We start from the raw sequence: 10,574 nt of genomic DNA, 5'->3' as shown, positions 1-10,574 counted from the left end.
AAATATAAGGAAATAAATAATCAAAATGACGTAGTTTTGGAGTGGCCGGAGATAAACTTATCTCAAGCAGCTTGAGAAATATTTTTCCCACACACACATATATATATATATATAGGTAGGATCCTTTGACACCGGTCTCAAATTTAAAGTTTGACACCTTATCTGACAGTATTAGATTAAAAAAGATCAATGATGTTACATGAATACAAATCAGAGTCGTTGATCTTTTTTTATCTAATGGATCTTAGATGAGGTGTTAAACTTTAAATTTGACATTGATATCAAAGGATCCTACCCCACATATATATATATATATGGGTAGAGAAAAGTTATTGTAGTCCCGAAACACCATTATTAGGTGTTCTTTTTTCCTAAATTAGAAATTTTGTATGACATTTTTACCTTTATCATTTTGCTTATTTCCATCTATGTCCTACTTTTTTTCTACTTTTGGCCAAGGTACACATGCACGCGGTTCACTGTATCATCTTTTCTCATATATATATATATATATATGAGTTAATCTTTTGTCATATAACGTTATTTAGTTTAATAACTTCATTCGATCAATACACCAATTGTCTGACATGACATATAGACTATAAACTTGGTAATAACACTGCCGATTGAAATTTGATGCAAGAGTTTAACAAAAGTTACAGCACAAGTAATCAAAGCATCCCTATGTATAGTCACAGCAGCAAGAGCAACTGCATCACCAGAAAACAAAAATTAGAGTTCAATAAGATAAGATGGGTCATATATATCTCAACAATCACATCAATTTTTCACAAATTCAATTTAGGAAAGAAAAAAAGATTACCATTCATAACCCAATGAAAATATTGAATCGAAATTGTGTCCAGATACACCCAAATTATGATTTTTTTTTTTTGTGTTAGAGTTCTTAAATGTTAAAGGGAAAAAAACAAAGAATGGAGCAAAGCTCTAAACTACACAAAAACAAACAAAAATTGACATGAGAGTTATCAAACAGGGCGATAGCAAAGCAAAACCGATAGACAGGTAGCGATAGGTTATGGCGAGGTCCGGCGGCAGGCGCAGAGGAATGGAAGGAGAATAGGGCTGGATCATGAAACGAAAGTTTGGATGAGAGAGAGAAATTGGAAAAGAAATTTCAGACGAGAAGATGAAGAAGGACACATGTTTACTAATTCTGAATGGATCGTGATTGTTGGATCAAAATGTGATAAAAGGTGAGGAAGTGGCCTAACTGATGTAAAAAGATTTCTATATATATATATATATATATTTCTCTTGTTGCAAGAAGATAATTTTATCTCTTACATACACATAAATGTGTGTGGGGCCATGTGAGATTATGTGAATAGAAAAAAGAGAAAAAAATATGGGTTTCACATACTTTTATTTGTGTAAGAGATTTTTTCTCCTACAACATGAGAAAAACTAAACCCATATATATATAAGTGTTATTCTTTCAACCTAAAAATTTCATAACGTAGTTTTTTATCGTTGATTTTAGGGCTGGCAATATGGGCCAGCCCGCCCCGGCCCGCCCCGGCCCGCCACTAGCCCGCCCAAAATGGGCTGGCCCGCCCCGGCCCGTTTTGATAAAATGGGTTGAATTGAGTAACCCGGCCCGTTTTATGAGTGGGCTGGCGGGCTACGGGCCAGCCCGCCTAAAATAAACAAAATATAAAAATAAAATACAAAAAATTAAATTCTGCATAAAATCACATAAAAAAATCTGCATAAAAGCATACAAAAATCTGTATAAAATCCTAATGTGCTTATGAAACCAAGAAGATCAGTGTTTAATAATCTGCATATAAATATGCATCTTTCAATCCAAAAATAATAATAAAAAAATAAAATCATATCAGGATAAAATAGAATAACAAAACAAGTAACAAAGTGTTGTATGAGCAGTCCACAACAATTCAAAAAAGCCACTTGCAAGCAGAGAAATCTAAGATACGGAGCTACATAACAATTGGGTAACCTAAAAAAAAAAAAAAAAAATGACTTGGCGGGCTAGCCCGCCCCGTGGCGGGCTGACCCATATGGGCTGGCGGGTTTGGCGGGGCGGGTTTGGCGGGCTGGTGGGTTGAAAGACTCAACCCAGCCCGCCCCATTTGGCAGGCGGGGCGGGCCAGCCCGGCGGGCTCAGCCCATTTTGCCGGCCCTAGTTGATTTCCGTCAATCTAATAGTTATGATTTATTGGATCATATTTATTAATTAATTATTAATTTTCAATAAATTATAACCGTCAGATTGATGAAAATCAACAGTAAAAAACTAGGTTGAAAGAGGTTGTAAAAATTTTAGGTTGTAAGAGTAACGCTGCTTATATTTATATATATATATATATATATATATATATATATATATATAATCCCTCTTCTTCTTTTTTTTACTTTATAGGGCTCATTTGCTTTTTTTGTCTCTCCAACATGAGACCATTCTCCTCCGGAGAAATATAAAACTCATATATATATATATATATATATATATATATATATATATATATATATATATATATATATATATATATATATATGTAATCATTTGACATCAATGTCAAATTTTAAATGCGATATCTTGTCTATTAGCCGATAGATCAAAAAAGATAAATGGTGTTACATGCTTACAAATCAGAGTCGTTGATATTTTTTTATCTAACGGCTCTCAGATGAGGTGTCAAATTTAAAATTTGACATTGGTGTCAAAGGATCCTACCTCATATATATATATATATATATATATATATATATATATATATATATATATATATATATATATATATATATATAGGGATAGGATCAACTTACACCGGTGTAAGAATAATAAATCTTACACCAAATTGTAACCGTTGATTTTCGTGCATCCAATGGTTGAGATTTATTGGGAATTAAAAATTAATTAATGAGTGAGACCTAATAAATCTTAACCGTTAGATGTAGAAAATCAATGATTAAGATTTGGTGTAAGATTTATTATTCTTACACCGGTGTAAGATAATCCTGCCCCATATATATATATATATATATATATATATATATATATATATAAGGCACTTGGATGAAATTTTCTTTAGAAAATAGCTAGGCCGAACCTTTGATGGTTTAATCAATTGAATCATTTTATTGAATGATTCTTTACCCTTTAAGCAAAAACTAAAATTTTCAAGAGGTGATTACCCAAATAAAAATAAAAAAATTCAAGAGTTTCTATTAGACTTGATAGTATGCCATGAATTGTTAAGAGTTTCTGTCCAAGTTTAGTAGTTGCAATGAATTGCACATAACATGATGTGAGGTTGGTCTCGTAAGAAAGCTAAGATGTTGTCTTACAATTTCATAATCTTTTCTTTTGTGGTTTATTATTGTAATCAAAGAAGAAATTTTGTTCTCTGTATTTTTATTTAAACTACTAGCTAGGTGTAGGATATATACTAGGAAAACTCCTTAAAATAGTAAAATTGCAAGAAATAAGGAAGCTAAGAATATGAAAATAATTGATAATAAGTTAGCATTAAAAATTTATATTCTTACTCTTACAAATCAAGAAGTATGTCTAAAAAGTGTTGTTGACACTCTTGCTTGAGTTTAAGAGTACATGTTAATTATTCCCAGTTTGTCTATTAACACTTCAAAACTTGGCCTGGGCAACCCTAATTTAGTTAGAAGATTTTCTACTTGATGTTTTGTAGGCATCTATATCATGTTGATTATTTCATTATTTGATCTTATAATTTTTTCTTGAAAAATAGTTGTTCAATCGTAACACTAAAAAAGTCCATTTTTTCGACGGAATTTTTCCGTCGAAAATGATGAAAATTTTGTCGAAAATGAAATTTTCGATGGAATTCAGGTCGTCGAATTTTCCTTTGTTGCTAACAAATTTTTCGATGGAATTTTTGACGGAAAATAATGAAATTTCGTCAAAAATTGTTGTGATGGTTTTCGACGGAAAATGAATTCCGTTGAAAATTTTCGACGAAAAATAATGAAATTCCGTCGAAAATTGTTGTGATGATTTTCGACGAAAAATGAATTCTGTTGAAAATTTTTGACGAAAAATCAATGAATTTTGGTCAAAAATTGATGTAAACTTTTTTGACGAAAAAATAATGAAATTCCGTCGAAAATTGTAATGGTTTTCGTCGAAAAATGAATTCTGTCTCCGTCAAAATTTTTCGACGAAAAATCAATGGAATTCCGTCGAAAATTGTGGTAATGGTTTTCGACGGAAAATGAATTTCGTTGAAATTTTTTGACGGAAAATCAATGGAATTCAGTCGAAAATTGTTATAAATATTTTCAACGAAAAATGAATTCTTTCAAAAAAAATTGATTTTTTTTAATTTCTCTCTACAAAGTCAATACCAATTTTATGTACTGCACTTGATAAAAAATAATAATAAAAGTAAATAACATATCAAAATTAAATCTCTTTAATCAATACATTAAATGCACAAAAGTTCATATCATATATTAGGCTAAGTATTAAAAAAGGCTTATACAATTAGCTAGCGGTATACAATAAGTATATATTGTAACCTTAAAAATTAACAAATAAAATTTAACATATCAATACACAATGCGAAACTGAGTTCATGATTCAACAAAATAATTTTCTCTCAGTCTGTTTTGAACTTTATATCAATACACAATCCTTCTAATCCAACACATACAATGTTCAACTTCACCAAGTATTTAAACCTAAGAGTGATAAGTTTTGCAGACTTAATATCATAAGCTTTGTCTTGATACACATGGATCATCATTTTAAGTGGGTGAACTTGAAATATTCCTCCGTGATCAAGGCTTTCTTTGACTTAAACCAGGGGTTCCCTTTTGACTTTACGACTGAGAGACAAAAGACCTACAATGAACTTGCTTTCTGCAAACACAAACAGGTAAATCTCCCAATTGATCCGCCTATCAAAGATGACTAAGAAAACAAAGACAAAGTCATCCTATATAACACGATGATCAAAATATCAAATAATAGATAACTCATGGACAAGTATAATATGAATTATTGGGGTGACAAAATCACTAATTTATTTTTCAGTGTAGCCTTCCAATTGCTCATCCAAACAAACCATATAAACATAATTTTCATCTGCATAAATTAAAAAAATAATGAGAAAAGAAAAGCCTTTCAGAACGCCTGTCCAATTTGTGCTGCAGCAAACTATGTATATATAAAGACCTACATGAAGTTCATCTTCCCATCAAATAATATATCACTAACAAATTATGTATGCATAAATGCAGTTCATGTTTGGTGTAAAATAAAATGTGCTCACATTAAAATATTATTTTAGATGCTGCATATTAAACAAAGAAATTATACATACATATATATATATATATATATATATATATATATATATATATAATATTACTTTAGATGCTACATATTATATAAAATATCATTATAGAAGAAATAAGGAAATTATACTTGTCTCATTGGATTCATGTAGTTGTTTCCTTCGAAAATTTCGAGACAAGAATACCAAAACCTTTGTCCCTTGTCTCTTATTTCCTGCTTATTATAAAACAATTGACAATCAACTAACAAATATACTTGGTCTACAAATTAACCGAGGACTAATTTTTTAGAGAAATAACAATTGAAAAAAAATATATCAGTTAAGATCATGGGATACCTTGAATGCATCTTCATCGGTTCTATCATCACCAATATAAACAGGAAAGACATCATTATAGTTGGCAAATCCTGTTGAAAATGATTTAGATGTCAATGGAAAACAATAAATTAAACTTTGAAAGATAACAGTAAATGAGCTAGAATATCTAAACCAGTGTTTTAAAACTCGGATCGGTCATCAAACCGGTTGAGGTACTGGGTCACTGGTTCCACCGGGTTGAACCGGTTTTACTGTTCACATATTAAAAATATAAAAATATTACTTATATTAATAAAAATTCACATAAGAAAACTATCTATGAGCTTCAAAAAATAAATTAGTTTTCAATGATATCAAATATTATATACTTCTAAGTTTCTAGCTCTAGACCGTTGAGATGAGATCACGAGACCATCAGTGTTTGTCACCACTTAACTTCATGAGATCATTATAAGATGCAACTAAATTACATAAACGAACTACACTAATCTAAAATACCTTATTATTTTCACCTTACTTTTAATCATATTCATCATAAAATATGAATATGATTTAATTCAAGAGTTCTTATAAAAAAAAAAAACCGGTTTAACCCGAGTCAACCGAGTCGCCGGGTCGCCGGGTTTCGGCCGGGTCAACCGGTCCAATCCAAGCTGACTGCATAACCGGTCTAACTACTCGCTCAGACCGAAAAACCCACCGAATTACCGAGTCCCGGATCGACCCGGCTTTTAAAACACTGATCTAAACTACTGACCCCATAGCGTAACTGGTGTACGACGCTGGTATTCTCAAACTGTTAGGGTCGATTCAAAGAGTTTGGCTTGATACATCGAATGTAATGAGGCTCTGTTTTGTTAAGCTTTTTCATGAGTGCTTGAAGTTGTTGCTGGGGTCCCCATCCACCAAATCCACACACAGACAAGAAACAAAAATAATCAGCAACATAAAATCTAATGTGTTATTACTTTAGTGTCCTGTACAATTTGTTCATCGTAATGGCTAATTTTGTCCTAAACAAAAAATTTATTATTAAATTGTGAGCACCATTTTCTCAAAAAAATAATAATAAAAAAACCCATAGTCCCCATCAGTGTGTCAATATCACTGCTCAAAAGGGAGCAACTCAGCTGGGGCCTGTGTGTAAATAGAGCCACTTTGTTCAAGGAAGAGCAGAGAGAAAAAATAAGTGAGGAGCATAATCAAAAGCCAGAAGCAATGCCCAAAAGAAGAAATTGGAGAAGACCACACACTGAGTAGGCCTGAGCGTCTTGGAATGCATGGAAGATCCAACTCTTTCTTAAATCCATCGGGGCTTAAGGAGAAAAGGCTGATGTTTTTCTTCTATAAAAGCTAACAGCAAAGAAGTGAAAAGGAGATTGGGCATTCTGTGGAGAACAAAACGAAACAAAGAGAGACAAAATACTCAAACCAAGCCTGACTCCAAACCTTCCAACATAAGCTCCACAAGATCCATTATTCCAGTATCAAAGACTAGCGTTACTCCTGTCATTAAAGACTTACACAATATACCAAAACCTCAAGTCCTCCATTGCTTTTCTCCTATAAGATCGGACGACCGTGCTTCATGCCGCTCCGTTAGCCGTTGTATCAAGCTTTCAGCGTATTCCTTCTACAACGGTAACTGAGAGCCATCCTCATCTTCGGTTTCCTTTTTATCTGAATATGAAAGAATCCTATTACTTAACTTGATGATGATTTTGTCTTCTTGTTATTACAATATTATTTTTCTTCTTTCCACTTTATCTTTTATCATTGTTTATTATTATCTGGTACATGTTATCTGGAAGTGAGCCAAAGGTGCCAAAGTCATCACGTGATTTTGAAGATGTGATTTTGTAATTTAGTCTAACCTTGACTATTATGTAGGTCCAGCTGTCTTCTTTCTTTTCATTTGAAACCTTTGCACACCTAACTTAGCTTGTGTTTTCTTGTCACACTGTTACCTAACTTAGCATTAATTTATTTGCAAAAATAAAATAAAATAAAATAATATAATAAGATAAGAAGTTAGATTCGGTCATTTGTGTTATGTTGATAGATTTGTCCAACTTGGAAAGATGGCAAACATAAGGCCACTGTTATGTTTTTTTATTTTGAGAGAGTAACTTTTTTTTATCTTCTTTTATTTTATTTTATTTTACTTTTTATTTTCATATCTGAATCTATAATAACTTAGGTGGTGGGTCTATCCTAACGTTTTCAAAAATCTGAACTTTAATATTATTTATGTTGGGTTGCATCTTCACACTTGTATAATTAAATTTCTTTTACAAAAAAAATAATAATAAGAAAATCGATTGTTATGTGTTATTCCAATTTTGTAACGTAGACTTTATTTAAGTTTCAGCGTTACTTTTTGGGGTGGACATTACGTTTGCAAGGATTATGCTGGTGCTTTAACTATTTCTCTTTAGAAAGATTAAAAAAATCTAAAATAAACAAGAGAGATGTTATTTTCAAAAGATTATTTTCTAAATTCCATAATAATTTAAGTACCTTTTTTTAACTAACCAAAAAGTATATACTTTTCAACTAATCCATTTTTAATTGCTCGATCCACGCAATAATTCTCAATGTTGATGTATGCTCATCCATCCTCAAGTGTTGTAATATCATATGGATATACGTATAGTCATGTTGTCTTATATTTTGTGCAATGTGGAGTTATTTAAAATAATAATGGTAATAATACTAAATAAATATTTTTAATATCCTCGCAATGATTTGCAACATTGATGTATGGTCTTCCATCCTCAAGTGTTGTACTTATCATATGGGTTTTCGTATGGTTATGCCATCTTATACCTAGTGCAAATGTGGATTTATTTTCAAATAAAATTTTCTTTCATTTAATAAATTGGTTCTATTCAATATCCTAGCAGCGATGTGTGACATTGTTGTGTGGCTTTGCCACCCTCAAGTGTTATAAATTTCGTTGGAGCTTACGTATAGTTTCACTATCTTAAGCTTTACACTATCTGTTTTCCGTCGAAAACTCCACACAATTTAAATTCTTTTTCTTTTATTTTTTTAAAAAATTTCGACAGAATTCTTTTTCCGTCAAAGAATCAAAATTCTGTCGAAAAGTCCAAAAAATTTAATTTCTTTTTCTTTTATTTTTTTCAAAAGTTTTCGACGAAATTCCTTTTCCGTCGGAAATCTTTGACGGCATCGAAATTCTGTCAAAAAGTCCACAAAATTTAATTTCTTTTTCTTTTATTTTTTTCAAAAGTTTTCGACGGAATTTCTTTTTCGTCGAAAATCTTCGACGGAATTCCTTTTTCCGTCGAAATTTTTGGACAAAATCTATTTTTCGTCAAAATTTTGGACGGAAAACTGATTTTGTGAAAAATTCTGTCAATAATTTCAACGAAATTTTTTCTGTCAAAAAATTCCGTCGATTATAAAGACATTTCTAGTAGTGATATTTGGCTCAGTCATTATGAACATGGTTACTCACTATATTGATGGTTTTGTTGTTGCAATACAACTTTATCTAACCCATGCTAGTCACTTCCAATCCTTCTATTAACCTTCTTGAATTGAGTGCAGTCGTGATCTCGACATACAAACATAACAAATTAACACGAATTGTCACCCTTATCCAAAATCTTCGAAGCATTTAATTTTATTTTTTCGACAAAAATTATTTTTCATCAAACTAAATATTATGTGAAGACTATATTTTTATCCATAATTTTAAAATAATTTTAATTTTTCATTCAATTAAATATTCTTAACTACTTTATAAAGAAAACACAAATATTATAATTTATTTATTTAATTTAATATTACTTTATATTTCATTAAATATTTTTAATTACTTTACAAAGAAAATATTTAATTTTTATTCCTAAAATAACATTTTTTATTTTTCTCTTCAATCTTCTTTGAGATAAAAATAACAATAATAATAATAATTAAAGTTCAAGACAAATCAATATTTTTTACCTTAGAACATCTCATTATATTCACTAAGAGCACCGGCCCATCACCTTGTTAGTTTCAACATGCCAACACAGGAGAAGGGAGGCGTTGACATAATCCTTTACACGCAAAGTATGTACAGGGCTTAAAGTCTTCTCTACACGCGACAAGGCAAAATTGGAGTCAAACAATGAAAAAGGAGGACATGTTGTAACACTAGCACATATACATATATACCAAGGTAAAGCCAATTGGAGGGGGAGAGGTTCACATAATGGGACTTATTTATAACTGTGGAACTAGTGCATTCAAAATGAAAAATCCAAAGATGCAAGAGTTTTAATGATAACAAACAAGCATGAAAAGATATTTTAAAAGTGGACAACTTGTAACAATAAAAAAGAATTCCAAGGAAGATAATTGAACAAGTCAAAACATGCATGATCCATCAATACATATGACCAAGTCCAAAATGAGATTAAGAATCAAGCTACAAAGGAAGAATCTAAGTTCAATAACATATAAGTAGTGCATTTATAGGAATCAGATTCAAATATAAAGGTAGTTGATCAAAATTGCATGAATGAGCTCAAAGTAAACTTGTCTTTGTACACGCATAATCTATGGCTTTAAATACTTGAAAGAAAATTGGAAAAATCATGGAAAATATTTTTGACATGCTTTATAGCTTCAAAACATATTTTTCAAGTCAAGATCTTCTACATAAAGTGGTTGGAAGCAAGTTAAAATACATTTAAAGTTAAATTTATTGCATAATTGGCTTCTATCAAGAAAGTATGCGATTACTTTCTTGAATGGTAATCGAATATTCTGTTGCAGCAGAAAGTATTCAACTACTTATTCAAAAGTATTTGAATATTGGTAAAAGTATTCGAATACTCCACGAAAAAATTCAAATACCAACTAGCAAATAATCACTCTAAAGGCTAGAAATGATTATATCTTGGTGAGAATGTA

This window comes from Gastrolobium bilobum, unplaced genomic scaffold (assembly GCF_033153095.1).
Source record: "Gastrolobium bilobum isolate Gb01-03AN ecotype WA unplaced genomic scaffold, APGP_CSIRO_Gbil_v1 utg334698, whole genome shotgun sequence".
NCBI lineage: Eukaryota > Viridiplantae > Streptophyta > Magnoliopsida > Fabales > Fabaceae > Gastrolobium > Gastrolobium bilobum.
This window is presented reverse-complemented; position numbering follows the sequence as displayed.